The sequence below is a fragment of the Sphaeramia orbicularis genome, chromosome 8 (assembly GCF_902148855.1).
Source record: "Sphaeramia orbicularis chromosome 8, fSphaOr1.1, whole genome shotgun sequence".
NCBI classification, from domain to species: domain Eukaryota; kingdom Metazoa; phylum Chordata; class Actinopteri; order Kurtiformes; family Apogonidae; genus Sphaeramia; species Sphaeramia orbicularis.
In genome coordinates, this window is record NC_043964.1 from 47727006 (window position 1) to 47742252 (window position 15247).

Genomic DNA, 15247 nt, shown 5'->3' on the forward strand with positions numbered 1-15247 from the left:
TAAAGAGTTTTAAGAGAGTTTTTATCAAATGAGAATTAATATTTTTTATTTCCAAGACAGACCTACAACCAATCACAGTCATTTGGTGAATCAGACTAATCAAATCTTGTAAGAAATTTCACATAACACAAAATACTAGAGCTGTGCAGATGCAGAACATTGTCTGTCCAGTCAGTTTTGGCTTCAATATGAAGATGCACTCCTTTTCTTTCTTGATTTTGGTGATGCTTAGATTAAATCCACCAGAACAGTTAAGTTAACGTAACACAGCTGATGTATGCACAAAACTATTAACTGAATTAAAATCTGCATCAAGAGCAAGATAACCATCTGTGATGTGAAATAAATATAAGAAAATAAGCACAGAGGTCTATTCAGAACAATATGTTAATATTAACCAACTACAGGACAAAAAATACTACCTGTACTCAAACAGTATAGCCAGTTACATAGAAAATATCTCCCGTTACATTTAAGGCTTGTAAGACTTGAATGAATTTACAGTAGCTGTTTTTAATCAGTGTTGGGGACAAAATAGTTAAATGTTACAGTGAAACATAATTAAAAACTTTATTAATTGTTACAGCTCCTGAGAAGAAACATATACATAACTAGAAAAGCACTTGGAGAGTGCAGACCTCCGCCAAGACAGATCACCGCCCCCCCCCATCACCACCAAAATTTAATAATTTTTCCTTGTGCCAGTATCAACATTTCCTAAAAATTTCATCAAAATCCTTCCTTAACTTTTTGAGTTATCTTGCTAACAAACAAGCAAACAGACAAACCCCTATGAAAACATAACCTCCTTGGTGGAGGTAATAAGAGCTACAAATCCAAAATGCTGCTGGTTGCAGAGGGGTTTCATCCAAATATATACTGTGTTATTTTATGTAAAAAGACAGGTTTGCCTATCTTAACCAGCCATATTGGCAGCATCTTTCTTAGTCTATATTTAGTTTAGTAAGATTTAGTGGATAAGTGGATGCACAAATAATTGACTGATAAGGGAATACACATGTACTGCATAAAATACATGAAAGAGAATCAAATGTTAATCTAAACAATGAGTAAAATAAGAATGTCAGCCATAAAAAGTACATTTTTTTCTTGTTGTCAACAAAAACACCTACAATATTTAAGTCAACACTGGTGACAACTGAGGAGCCCATGGACCACATGACGCAGCGAGTGGCGAGTAGAGGGCGCCAGGGTGCCACCCCACCTGTCTCACATGAAGAAGAAGACAGTAGGAATCACCTGAAATAATTTTACAAAAGTCTTAATATTTCAGTAAACAACCTATACATTACACAGCCTGTGAGTACCGTATATAATCTGCATTCAAGTGTAGTTCAAAAATGTTTTCGGTCGTTTAGTGGGGCAGTCAAGTCACATGTCTCCTGTTTGAGGTGCAAAAATCTGCATCCAAGGCTCTTGTTTTAAATGGCGAGTGTGAAGTAAATCCCCTCCAATATAAGAGATAGGAGAGCCTTGGGATGCAAAAAAGCACCACCACCACCCACAGGAATAAACATCACATCCGGAAAAGAATCAAGACCTTCCACCAAAATGGAATCAGTAAAAAGGTCCATAAGTAATAGTGTTGAGCTTTGACTAAGTCGCTGGATAGCTGAGTGGTTAACACAAGTGTCTTTGCTGCGATTAAATGGAGGGTCGAGTCCCAGCACGAGCGGCATCTTTGATATGTTTTAGTCCTTACGTTGGTTTTCTAAGTTTTTAATGCCATGCAATCTACCCACAGTACCTTAACCCTGGTCTATATGCATTGTCCATTTTATCAGTGGAAAAGGTACTTGGAAGGGACAAGCCTGACTTTAACAAAATAATCATAGAAAAATTTGCATGTTTGAAGGATAGACATATGAATTTATATAGAAAAAAATTACATGATTGAAAACACATACTGTGCATTTTTATTTTAATTTAAAATAATATTTTAAAATGGTGGTTCATGTATTTTGGTGTATCCTAGTGGTGACTTGGATACTGCGCCCCACCAAAAAATAATTTCACCATCCGCCACTGGACACAGCCAGAATGAATTTGTTTTCAGTTCACTTTATGAAAACACATGTAATTTGCATGTTCTTTTTTGCTTCTTTTCAAAAGTTCACTTCTAATTTACTTGACATCATATTTAACGATCTGAAATTGAGCACCATAGTAACCTCTCTTTTTTTCCCAGAATTCCATGCACACATGCAAGGCTATTGGCTGGTGGCAGTGGTTGTCCTCTGCTGTAGTCTGGGTGTAAATGTGCGGTGCAGATAAGGGTGGCCGGGGCTGACAGCGTCTTATCACAGATGGCTGATAGTCCATGAGGCAGCAGGAAAATCCCTTCCAGCGCTGACTTCACTCCTCTGATCTGCACCGTATCATTACTCTGTGCTCACTGGACTGTCACACAGCTGCTGAGGCCTCTGACCTTTGACCTCTGTCAAAGGTTAAAGGGCAATTTGAAGGTCATATTTGAAACTGTTTATTTTGCAGTTACAGGAATTATTGTTCTGATTGTGAACATTGATCTAACAGTCACCCTATGATGCAAGCACCAGAATAAAATGTTGCTGTTGTATGTTTCAGATATTAAGTTTGTTTATAGTTAAGTTTTGACACTGGCAGTATTTGGTTAGGTTTAGGGAGATACATAATGAGAAAGATCCACATTAAGATCCAAGAACTTGGGTTAATGCAAAATATCTCTCTAAAGATGCAATAGAACATGACTGTGATTTGGTTTAAGAATTAATAAATGCATCATGTGTGATTTTATAATTCCATTCCAATCCTTAACTTAGCACTATTATTGCTTAAACTTAAAATATTGCAGGGGTCAGGATGTTTACTCCAGTCTCTGGTCAGAAAATCATGGATTTTTTTAAAATCCACCATTCCCGTACCTATCTTTACTGAGGAAAGGACATGAGATGATGTTGGAATTGAAGATGAAATGAGATGCAATTCCTTTAAAGAAGACTTCAAGGTTTTAAGATCAATGCAGGCAAATGTATTTCAATACACAACATTTTCATTATGAATGTAGTTTTCTGGCTGGCAAAAAAAGTCTACATATGGATGTAACTGAAATAGTTCAAATAGTGCAAACTAGCAAACTAGCAAATAGTTTAGATCCTTTGATTGGGTATTTACTGCAGTAATTAATATGTTTCAGCTACTACATGTTCTTTAACCCTTTAACTGATGCATTAGCTTCGCATTTCTAAGTAACCATCAGTTTTGGTAGGGAGCATAAAGATTGGACTGTGTTTCAATTGACAAAGGTCATGTGGTCTGATGAGTCCAGACTGACCCTATTCCACACCACAAAAATAAATAATAAACTAAGGTATGATGTGGACACAGACTGTGTGATGACAACACCAGATTAAAAAAATCTAACATGAAAAGTTCTTGCTAAAATTCATGCAACAAGCAGCAACACAGCCAAAATGATCACCAAAAAAATAAAAAATTGGAGGAAAATGCACAGAAATGTCTGAGCAGGGACAGTTTAATTTAATAAAATGCAATATTTCCTGACAGACAGTTCCACTGTAGTAACAATTAATAGTTTCCAACAGCAAGACCTTGAAATTACTTTGGTAGACAAGTCTTGATGACGTTTACCAGTTTACCAATCAGTTTGCCAAAACACTTAGTATTAACTCCCCTGTCAACCTTAAGGCTCCTGTAACTTTTTCTCATTGTTTTCAGTTATATCCTTCTCATTGTTTTGTTTCTTAGATGTGCAGAAATTTTCTGTAATAAAGTGCTTCTTACTGCAAAAGTATATAATTTTTGTCACCACATATCAAACTGTATTTGAGATATTTTATGCTCCGACAGTGTAGAGACATTTGTGTTTATGCATAAATTTTCTAACCTGTCCATATTTAAAGAGTATAAACATGGATGTGGAAGAAGACCTGGGCAGTAGTCTGAGTAGTATACATCTGGGTATATTTGGCAGAGTCCAGTTTTGATGTTTGTCATGCACTCCATACAGCTTTTGGTCAGAAACTATTATATTAGTTATCAGCTATTTCAAACACAGCTATTCTAGACAAGCTTTGCCTGGTGCATTTCTGGTATTTTGCAGTAAATCTAATCTATGAACTTGAATAATTTGAGAGGAATTATGATCCTGCAAAATCATGACACATCTTCAAGATCCAGTTGGAGATAAAACTAATGAGAAAGATGTCATTTGTAAAGAATCTACAAATACAATAGCTTCCTTCCATTAGCTTCCATTATCCTGCATTGCAGACAGAGCAGACTCTGTTGCCTGTTGTATTAATGCACTATGGTTGTGGGTTGGATGGAAAATGAAACAGCTGATTGTTATATTTCTCTTTATAACATAAGACAAATGAGAAGATTAAAAGTGATGAAAATATTGGTGAGACGGTAAAATAACTCTAAAAGCCAAACCTACGGAAAAATAAGAATAGTTTTGTCATTTCAGTTAAAAAAAAAAAAACAAAAACTGTAGGATGTATTTACCTGCCTCTTACTGTACTTGTCATCACATATTAAATTAAAAAAAAGTCTTGAGGGAACATATGAAGAGCAATATGGCCGACAGCAGTGAGAAGCTGCATAGTGTTATTAAATTAAGTCTGACAGCATCAAACACTGAAAAAAACTGTCTCTGCAGAGTTCATGTTCAGATTCTTTCTTTCTTTGTCCATGTTTTTCTGTGGGAACTTGTTTTTATAGTCACTGGTGGGAACTCAGCAAAAGATGCAAAGGCAGAACCCATACTTTTATCTTAACCATAAATACTTGGTTTATTTGTGTTCAAATCAAATAATTCTTTGTACGAAAATTGTTTGCGTTAATGAAGTCAAATGATTCACGGCAGTTGGTTTCCTCAAATGATCTGAGTTGAAGTAACTCATCAGATTTTACAATAAATCATTACATTTAGGCCGGATCTACTAAAGGTTTGTGTGTATGAAAATGCGTGCAAACTCACTGCACAAGCAAAAAAATCTACAAACTGATTTACTAAGAGTACGCCCTAAGGGTTGTGTCTTTCAAAGGTGCAAAATAGCATGTCTGCATCCAGTTAGTACATTTGCTACAATGAATATGCAATAGGTGGTGTTTACGCACAAATGTGCGTGTGCTTGGAGGAGAAAATTAGATACATTAATTTAACACACGCAAAGTCATTTATCAAACCGGAAAGCAATTTTGCTCATAGAAACTGCGTCCATATTTAACATGTGCAAACAGTTTGTATGTGTAATTGCACACACATGGCTGTGGTTATTGTCGCAAGAAGGAGACATTGAAACCATGAAACAAGACACAGAGAACATATTTTTCACCCTCGTGTGAACATTTTTGGAATGATGGAAGGAAACATAATTGAGACGTCTGCCCCACCCCACCCCACCCCACACACCACACCACACCACACACACACACACACACACACACACACACTTGATGGGATTCTTGTAGCAAAGTCTACTTTTCCACTGGATCTGATGATTGAGATCAAAAATACGCACGAACGTTAGCCTACAGTGTGACAAAATTATGTACGCCTGACAGTCATTCAATCCAACAAACCCCATCTCTAAAACAAATCCGGCGCCACTGCCCAGCAATGCCATTTTAGAACTCCTAGATGAACTAGGGACTGATTTGGGGCCACTCACAAGGAGGAGTCCTGCAATACCTTCTACGACAAAACTTCTTGCAACGTTACATTTCCTTGCATCTGGATCATTCCAGCGCACTGTTGCCATCATTGCGGCTTATTCCAGAGCAGTTTTTCCAGCATATTGTCTGCAGCACAACAACCAGTAGTGCACGCAAAATCCTAATTCAAATAGGGCGGTCTCCAAGACTTTGCAACTGATACACTTGTGTAAGCAATCTTAGTCAATCAAACCTCTTACTCAAAAACCCAGATTGCACATGCAAATTTGTACACACAAACTGGGATCTTAGTAGATCTAGCCCTAAAGGTTAAATTGTTTTAAAGAAATACATTTATATCTAATACATAATACTGCCAAGAGTCATTTCTGAAAGCTTGTTAAAAGTAGTAGCAATGAACTGTAGAGAATGTTTCTACCAGTTTTGTTTTCTACATGTTTTGGTGGGTCTGAAATGGGGTTTGGGGAGTCATAATTATGGAGCCAAAATGAGGACTTTAATGTTCGATACTGAGAATAAAATTTGCTTGAAAACACCCTGAAATTGAAAAAAGAAATATTGGCAAATGTGTATTGTAAAAATTGTAATTGCATCAAAACAGGTATTAGCATTGATAACATTAAAAATCATATTATTTTTATTTGATGTCACTGTTTTTTCAAGGACAGTTTATAGTTTCAATGATATTTTCTTTTTTCAATCACTGTTTTGTTTTGTTTTTTACTCTTACTGTGTTTTTTCAGTTTCAACTTTCTGTTACCTTTTTGGAGTGGAGGGAGGCTTTGAGGGGTAGGGCTAGGAGGGCAGGATTTGCATATTATTTGCATATTGAAAACAGTGACACTTGGCTTAGTTGGCTGGACCCTGCCAGACTTAGAGAGACAGCGGGTGCATATCAAGCACGGGTGCTGTGGCTACATGCCACTGGTGCCACAGCCACATGCCACAAGCACCTTGGTTCCCCCTCACCTCCACACGGATTGGACAGCGGTGTTTGGAGAGGTGGCAGGTACTTCCTATTGGCGCTCTTTGTAGACCGTGGATCTGTCCTTTTGTTGTTGCTCCTCGGTGCAGGTTTGTTTCTGCTCCCAGTTGTAGGCCCAGATGGAAATGAATGACAAAAACGAAGGGGCTGATGTTCACAACTCCCCAACTCACCTCTTCTTCACCTTGCTCAAGGAATGGTGGGCTCCCTCTTTGGCAAAAGATGGAAGCTGGAGGCGGGACAGAGGGCTTGGATGGCAGCCACATGTAGCACATGGTCCCAGGGAACCAGTGGCTGGACGTTGTGGAGCTCCCGACCATGCTCTCTGCTCAGGCTCTGAGGGAGAAGAAGATCAACTGGGCTCTATCCCCAGCCCAACCGAAGAATGTGCCCATGGTGGTCGCTTCCCAAGATCCAGGGTGGCATCACGAAGCAGACTCTGAGTGTCAAACCAGGGTCCATCCACCTGGGAATCCGCATCTCCAGGTGCAGTCCGTGGGGGGTCTGGGCCACAGAGGAGCTGAAGGAGGCAAACTGGCATGGAAGCTCTCCTCCACGGTCGCGATGAACAGAGCCTTCGCAGGGACAGTGGCCAAAGGAGTCGGCAGCAGAGGAAGGTGTCGCACGCCAGTATTGGATCCAATGACCTGTCCAAGGACTGCGCCCCAGGAAGCTGTCCCCCACCAACAGTGGCTCTGAGCTGTCGGACTGCACCTCCGACAAGAACAAACTGTCCACAGATGAGATGAGCAGTGACACCGAGTTACGAAGCAGCCTGGGCAGGGGGCTGGATGGAGACAAGCTGCTCAGAGACTGACCCAGGACTGGTGGCACCCAGGGCGGCTGCTGCAGAATCCAATGCCAGAGCCTCAATATGTACCCACTGTCTCTCTAAGTCTGGCAAGGTCCAGCCAACTAAGCTGAGTGTCACTGTTCTCAATATGCAAATAATATGCAAATCATTCCCTCCTAGCCCTTCCCCTCAAACCCTCCCCTCCACACCAAAAATGGTGACAGAAAGTTGGAAACTGAAAAACCATGGTAAAAAACAAAAAAACAAAACTGAACGTCATCACGTCGAAAAACGTTCATCAACGAAAAACGAGATCAAAATTATAAAACTGTCATTGATAAAACAGAGACATCAAATAAAATAATGTGATTTTCAACAGTGTCAGTGCCGATACTGGTTATGATGCCATTATAATTTTTTTTTGCAATACATGTTTTTCAATGCCAATGTTCTTTTTCAGTTCACTGTGTGTTTTCAATGCAAAATTTTCATTCAATATCATATTAAAGTCCTCGTTTTACCTCCATACATAATTAGCATAAACTCAGCTTTAATACTGTTAATGTAAGTCTTGGTTTACAGAGCACAGATTCAAAGAGTCACTCAATGACACCTCAACTGTTACTGATTTCAAAGTCTATGAACAACAACCTAAGAGTTGCAAATATGCACTGACAAATAAACACTTTTTCATGCCGAATTTTCATTTGCAGGGATTTAGTGATTTAATGTATCTCATTTCCAAATTGCAAATGTTCCAATGTCTCCCTCCACACTATTTTTTAAAGACAGTATTGTGGTGTAGCGGGGCTTCAGAAAATGACAATGTTGTATCGTTTAATGCCTTTTACTGAGGAACTCAGAGACATATCAGTACAAGCGTAGCATCACAACAATAGCATCCTCTTCTTCATTCATCTACAGCCCGTTACCATCCATCTCTATTAGTTAACAGCACTACCTGGCAGTAGCACAGTAGAACTGCATTACAGAACACAACATCTCTCTGTAAAAGAATACTCTTACATCAGTGCTTAACAATGAAATGAATAGTGCCTGATCTATGATAAGAATTATCAAAGTGGTAACCCAAAAATTTATATCAACTAAAAGAGCACAACTAGGTTTCGAGTTTACCGTAGTGGAATGTCCAACAATTACATGAACCTTTATAACAGAGAGGTTATAGCAACACAATAGCACCGGAATATACATGGTAATAGAATTCCAGTCCTTTATCAAACATATACCTATATTAGTTAAGAGGAGGAATAACTGTTTGTAGTTAACACATCAATAGACAACATAGTCCTGGTGCCACTTTGGTGTGACCCTGGTGCATGAAGGGTCTTGAGGAGTGTGTGTAGAGGCCTGTGAGTGTGATAGAGTGTTGTTGTTTGTTGTCTGTCCATCCTTTGTTCCTAGTGGAAGGTGAGACAGGTGAGCTACATTTCACTTCTTTCCGTCACTCAGTAAGAAAGTATTTGGGCCCACTCGCTTTTCCACTCGCACAGGTGTAGAGAATCTGGGTGAGCTTTGGCGTTAGGCGAGGAATCCATATCCTCTCTCTCTCTCCCTCCCGAAATGGAGGATCACGTGCACCACGCTTGGCATCAGCATAGCGCTTCATCTTATCCTGCGTCCTTGGCACGGTATCACGTAACAGCGTCATGTGAAGACATTGCAGAAGCCAAAAGAGGTAAGATATCCAGCTTATGCGCATCGTACAACCATAAAGCAGTTCATTGGGAGATATAGAGGTGGTGGACATGCGGTGTTGCACGGTAACCTGCAGCCAGGTGAGCACCAGCCTCTTTCCATGGTGTGTCTGCAGGGATGGCTGTTTGTAGGCACTTCTTAGGGACCAATGGAACCTTTCACATTTCCATTCATGGCAGGGTATACACTGACGTCCAAATATGACAAATGCCATGTGTCACCATGAACTCAGCGAACTCTGCTGAACAAACTGGTGGCCCATTATCAGTAACCATGCTTCTGGATTGCCATGGTGCTGAATGTGGAACGGAGGAACTTGGTTACATCTGTGTTGTGGGCACTGTGAGAGAAGGCGAGTTCAGGCCACTTGAGTAGAAGTACACCAGTGTTATAGCACAGCGCAGGCAGGGGAAGCATGTTTGAATGGGCCCACAATATCAAGGCCAAGTTTCAGCCAGTGCCCTCAGGGCTGGACCAGGTTGCAGAGGTGCTGGATGAGTTGATGCAGTTTTATCATTTGACTGGCAGGCAACACAGGATGCTATGTAGTCTTGTACCTCGGAATCCCTTCTTGGCCAACATACAAAGCTCGCAGACGCAGTTTGTGCATACCACTCCTTGGTGACTTTCGTGGGCCAGGGCCAGGGCCAGCAAGGGTTTGGCGTACAGCTGTGGGTACTATGAGTCGTGAGCCTTTGAAAATGAAATTCTCCCTAACTGAGAGCACCTCTGTCACCTAGTAATGGAAAGTCAAGGCCTGGTTCACTGTTCTGGTGGAGGTTGGCCACCACGATGAATCTTTCATGAAGCCTGTCATTTCAGGACATGCAGAACAAGCAGCTCCAAAGTCCCGTCACTGGAAGTGCATGCAGTGCGGATGAGATGAGAGCCACTAATTCTGGCTCCACATCAGCTGGACGTCAGCAGGTATTGGGTAAGGAGACGAGAGAGGCAGTCAGCCGTACAGTTTTGGAGCCTGGACGATACACTATGTCATAATCAAAGACAAAGCAACGCAAAACAAAGCAGACCAACGGGCCACGCACAGTCCCGCTCTGCCTATGCCCTTGGTGCTTAGCAGAATGGTGAGCGCCTGGTGGTCTGTGCACGAGTAAAACGATGTCCCACAAGTACGTCCGCCATTTCTCTGTAGCCCTATGCATGCCAGCGCTTCCTTTTCCACTACAGAATATTTCTGCTCTGTCGAGTCAGTGTCTGGAGGCCAAAAAGCCACTGGTTTTTCTGAGCCTCAGACTGAATTTGCGCAAAACACAGCACCTAATCTGTAGTCACTGGCATCTGTGGGAGATAACTGAGCGGAATGTGGGTCGTAGAGGGGCAAGGGCTGGACAGCTACCAGGAGGTTTTTAACTTCATTAAAACTACTTTGAGCAGCATCAGTCCACCTGAAGAGTCTGCGTCTTTGCACACTCATGCATAGGGGCAACAACTGCAGTGAAGCTTGGTAAAAATTTGGAGTACCACGACACAAGGCCTAAGAAAGACCTTTACTTAGCTACATCCAATGGGGGAGGGGCATTCAGGACAGCGTCAATGTGTTCGTGGTCAGGCAGAATCCCCTCAGCATTAATAACATGACCAAGGAAACGAAGCGAGGTTTGCTTGAAGTGGCATTTGTTGTCATTTAGTACTATGCCACCTCTTTTAATTTCAGCAGGACTATCTCAAGGCTACGATCAATGTGCGTAGGTTGCGGCACCATAAACGATCAAATCTTCAAGGTAATTTTGAACACCAGAAACACTTGTAAGATTGTATCATCATTTTTGGAAAAGCTGCGGTGCAGACGGTAAACCGAAGGGTACCCTACAAAGTCTGAAGAGGCCCTCGGGTGTATGAAAGCTGTAATGTCTTTACTGTCCTCATGGAGAGCAGCTGATAGTAAGCTTTGCAAGGTCAATAGCGGAAAATACCTTAGCACCCCGCAGGTTGGCAAGCAGTTCATCAGTGTGCGGCAGCGGCTAGCTGTCTACCACACCGGCTTGTCTGGCTCAAGGAGTCTGGGCACAGCATTGCACCTGTCTTCTTTGTGGTGACCACAATGGGGGTACACCCAGGCAGAGGCATCAATTCTCTCTATAATGCCAGCCTTCAGAGGCAATTCAGCTCAGCAGAGATGCTTTCTCTAACTGCAAAAGGCAAACACGTAGCTTTGACGTACAGGTTTGATAGTAGGATCCAGTTTCACTTTGTGCACAAAAGCCTTAAACACATCCATTACGGAGTACTGTTATCAGTTGGGTTGCAGTGTTTGTTGACATCACTGATGCCGATGGCATTGAGGCAGATTTTGACGGTATCCCCTTGAATGCACAGGTCTAAGCAATGAATAAGTCCATACCCAGCAGAGCGGTCCCTTTTTCACTATGAAGAAGGCGCTGTAGTAAAGGGCGCTGTCCGTACATACCTTGGCACGAGGCACCCCTACACATGGATGCTAGCTCGTTGCGTAAGTCACCAGTTGTGTAGATGCTGCAGACAGTGGGATGTCCATGAAAAACTTCTTGTAGGTATGGTGGGGCAATATAGACACAGCAGAACGCATGTCCCCACCAGCTCCAGCTGCATAGCTGAGTTTAGCGGAAGTGTGAAAACATTGACATTGTACATAAGTCTTTTGGAGCATGGGTAGAATGCTCCAAATACAGAATATTGACATCAGGTAGTAGAAGCTGATGCTTGCTGCTCGATGGTGCTGACTGACACACATGGGCAAAATGTCCTCTCTTATTGCAAGACTTGCACTGCGCTTTAGCTGCGGGACACTGGAAGAATTTGCTACGTTTTGTCAGAGCCACATCTGTAACATGATTTGTACTGCAAGGATGTGGCAGTTGCAGCAGCAGTATGAGGAGCAGCATGGGATGTAGGTTGGTGAAAGTTCTTTTTACTTTTCACATAGTGGGGCTTGTAGTCTATAGCCTGTACTTCAGCGCCATTGCCATCAGTTTTTATTTTATTTTGCCTGCTCTGTAGCTGCTTCCGTTGTTATTGCTAATGTAGCGGCTTTTCTAAGTCAGCTCAGTTCTAATAACAGTCTTTTCCTTATCCTGTCACTTAACAGTGCTCCAGCAGTTGATCACAAATTATTTCATCAGTGTTTTCTCCAAAGCCACATTTAGCAGGAAGCGCCCGAAGGGCAGCTATGTACTGCATCACCGTCTCATGAGGCAGTTGCGATTGTTTACGGAATGTATGCTGCTCCACAACGATGTTAACTTTAGGAACGAGGTGTTCTTGTAGCGCTTGTACAGCACTTTCAAACGTTGTACCCGTATTGGGTAGTGAGTAGAAGATCTTCTGTCCCTCAGCGCCAAGGCAGTGGAGTAAAGTTGCTCTCTTGCGGGCATTTGGCCAAGAATTCCCCGTAGCATTTATCACTGGCATGTAGTTATCGAACATACAAAGCCACATCTCGAATGGCATAGCCAGTTCTCCCGGACAAGGCAAAAAACAGTGCAGGCGCAGGGACGTGGACTGACATCTTGTCACAAGTCACGGAAAAAAAAATATCCTTGTCGCCAATTTGTGGTGTAGCGGGCTTCAGAATAAGACACGTTGTATCGTTTAATACTGAGGAACTCAGAGACGTATCGGTACAAGCGTAGCATCACAACCATAGCATCCTTCTTCTTCGTTCATCTACAGCCCCTTACCATCCATCTCTATTAGTTAACAGCGCTACCTGGCACAGTAGAACTGCATTACAGAACACAAGTATTGCTTTGTGCTGCGCTCATCTGACAAAGATGAGTGTGATTCTTTAAGAAGAATACAAATTAAGCATCCAGCTTTAACTTTTATTGCACAAACACAGTGGCAGACTCAATGTAAAAGCAAGTACTGAGATACATCTGGGTATGCAACACTACTGTGGTGATGTAAAAGAACTGGTGCATTGATATCAGTACATTCTCCAAACTAATTGTAGCTTTGTAAGTTGTGCTGGTCAGTAAAACAGATTTAGCCCCTAGCCAATTTATATAAATAGAAAACAAGGTAATTGCATAACTGAGAGGTTGTGTTTTTTTTTTTTTTTTTTTGTGATGTTCGACACATGCCCATGTAGGTTGATTCCACCCTCAGACATGCTTCTGTGACTGAAAAGAAAAAAATGTTTTATCCAACCTTTTCAGTGGTTCTGCAGAGTGAAATTAGTAGTTTGTGTCAGAGGGGTCTGGTGACTGAGAGGACAGCACTGTAATGGCTTTAAGTTTACCATTAACCCTTTGTAGACTGTTGTTTGCAATTCACCTCAATATTCCACTGTTCTTGGAATGAGGTGCTGCTCACCAGTCTTTGAAAGAGCAGTTACCTGGTTATTATGATCCCTGACATTCATGGATCCAATTTCAAGCCCCTTTTTCTATATTACATTATTAATTTCAGTACCTTCTACAGATTTTTGTTTGTTGTTTGGATTGTTTGACTGGAATTACTGATCAATAACATAATCAATAAAATTAACTACTTGCCTCAGACTAGAGAATTTGTTTGATTACTGTTATGACAATTATGTCTAATGTCACTATGTCACTATTTTGTGTAATTTGCATCATAGTTATTACATTTTGCTATGTCAAATTAACAATCTCCTCTTAATTTAGGATCTGTATGACAACAACACAAATATATGTATTAGGGCTGGGCAAGTTAACATGTTATTACCGCGTTAATGCATTCATTAAATAACGCCAACAATTTTTTTTAAATCTCCCGTTAATGCTGTTCAAGCAAGTCTTAGTTCATTTATACATACGGACTCTTATTTTGAAACTCATGCTTTTATTGTGGCGCTCCACACGCACTGTAGAACCAAGCGCCGGTGCTCTGTGGGAACTGTGCACGTAGCTGAGAGGAGAAAAGCCAGCGAACCTTCCCAGTAATGCTGAATCAAACTTGCCTAACTCCTGCAGAAGCAACGCCTGTATGTATCAATCATTCTGTTGTTTGCTCAATAATTTCACATGCAAACCGCGCTGTTAGAAACATGTTTATGACGTTATTTTCGATGTGTTTATTACAATGTGTTATTAATATGGTTTAAGCTAATTCGTTAATGCTAGCAGTCGGAATGGGTTGCTAATTCTTCATGCAGGCGCATGCTAAGTGTAATGCAAATTCATTGGTTGTGTTTAGGTATAATATGCCAGCCTTTGAACTAACCTTATTTATTTACAATGTGATTGTTGTTTAAGCAATCATTTAAGTTTATAATAATTACATCTACGCATTCTCCGTGATATGCATATCATTAATAGACATAACTAATTGATTTATTTTGTCTTTATTTTATAGTTTCACTCTGTCAATCTGCATGATGTCAAGTATGTACATTAAAGCTGCAAACTTCAAAGAGGACATATCTTGCATCGTCAATTCAGAGTTTAGCTTGCTGTCTAGCTCAGACTTAGTACAGACGTCTTAGCAAGGACAGTATACTCATATTCTTCTGTCCCCGCTGTGTGCATGTAGCGATTAGCTCGGCAGATAGACAACAGGTTTCCCAAGAAAAGCCGGAAAATTTAGGTCCTTTTTGTCCAGCAACAAAGGTTCACATCAGGAGATATTGATACTATTCATTCTTACAACAACTGAACATAAATACTCACAGGCAAACGTTTTGAGGTCATACAAACAGAGTGACAGAAACATGTCTGTTAGTTCCTTCTTATGTCCAAACTGGCTATGGGAACACCACAAGTACAAACCATACGTTAGTGCAAGTTTTTCCGACCACTACAGGCCCCCTTTGCTTTCTTTCAACAACTGAACATCACGTATTATTGGGCTTATTAGTATTAGTACTTATTATTGGGCTTACGACTCCTGCCAATCACTCACAAGCGGAAATAACTGGAGGGGACATACACCATGGAGAAAAGTAGCTGTCTTTTCCATGACTTTTCATTTTAAATGTCTTCAGATGGTGGGGTTGAGAAGGACAAAGTTGTTGGAAGCACTGCAATATGGAATTATTTTTTATCTCTGGAGTATTTCCAGTCTGAAATATGACTTAAAAGGCA